We start from the raw sequence: 1,000 nt of genomic DNA, 5'->3' as shown, positions 1-1,000 counted from the left end.
GGGGGGGGCTGCAGCCTATCCCTGATGTCTTTGCGCGGTGGGCAGCGTACACCCTCAAATGGTTGCTGCAATCCTAAACATTGACATGATTCTTTTTTTGACAAGCAAAAATCAGGGCATTGAAGTTCATCAAATAGGCGACTGAAACGTCGTGCTCACTTGTGTATCCTATGTCGACATTTGCTGAATTTCACTTTTTTTTTTCCAAACAGGTCCGCCTCCTTGGGCTTTTGATTTTTATAAATGGTTGCCCAATCTCAAGTGTGACGAATTGCTCGCTCCGTTTGACGATGCCGTCCGCTACGTTTTCAAACACCTGCTTGCTGCCATGCACAAAGCACGTCTAGAATAAAGAATGTAAGTTTGTCTTCAATTCATTTGAAAAACTTTCATTGAAAAAGAAACAGTAATCTGCGTAAGGTTGTAGCGTGTTCTCAAATTGTGAATCTGAAAGTCTTCTCTTTTGAATCATGCATTGACTTTGAAAGCAAACGATTGCATGACGGCCGCTTCCATCCTGCAGCAGCAAACAGCCCGGCCCGGCACTGCACTGCACCGCAAACGCAGGCGCACAGCTGCAGCATGATGAAGCAAGTGGGGGGGTCGGTCAAAGTCTTCATTCGCTTGAGGAATTACGAGCAAACATCACAGCGGCCAGCTCTCGCGCGCGTCTTCAACATGCAATATTGCCCATCGAATGGAACGTGAAAGCGTCCTTACCTAAGCCGCCGGCGTCCGCTTAACTCGCCGTCTTCGTCGCGGTCGCTGGCGAGTGCCCCCGCCTTTCCCTTCCGACGTCATTTGTCTGACGCGTTGACGTCATGACGTACAGGACGGGCGGGGGTGGCTCAACCGCTTCGGACAGGTCGAGGTTGGTCCCAAATCAAATGAAGAGATTCCCGCTTTTTGGGCGTGTCTGACTTCAAGCTTCGGGGCCAGGAGTGTAGTGATGGGAATTCCGGCTCTTTTTAGAGAGCCGGTTCTTTTGGCTCGGCTCACT

General features: G+C 50.2%; 1 protein-coding gene across 4 annotated transcripts in view; it reads right to left on the bottom strand.

Moving 5' to 3' along the window:
• Window positions 1-934, bottom strand: part of LOC109526314 (band 4.1-like protein 3) — a 16,149-nt gene extending 15,215 nt beyond the window's left edge. For 2 of the 4 annotated variants that reach the window (XR_002170308.1, XM_019887536.1), the window contains exon 1: window positions 721-934. The gene's annotated coding sequence lies outside the window, so the exon portion shown is untranslated. The remainder of the gene's footprint in view (window positions 1-720) is intronic. The other 2 variants (XR_002170309.1, XM_019887537.1) reach the window with 2 other exon arrangements.
• Between the last annotated feature and the right edge of the window lie 66 nt (window positions 935-1,000).

Source organism: Hippocampus comes, unplaced genomic scaffold, assembly GCF_001891065.2.
Source record: "Hippocampus comes isolate QL1 unplaced genomic scaffold, H_comes_QL1_v1.1 scaffold393, whole genome shotgun sequence".
NCBI classification, from domain to species: Eukaryota; Metazoa; Chordata; class Actinopteri; order Syngnathiformes; family Syngnathidae; genus Hippocampus; species Hippocampus comes.
The sequence above is the reverse complement of the archived record's forward strand: the minus strand, read 5'-3'. Positions and strand labels throughout refer to the sequence as shown.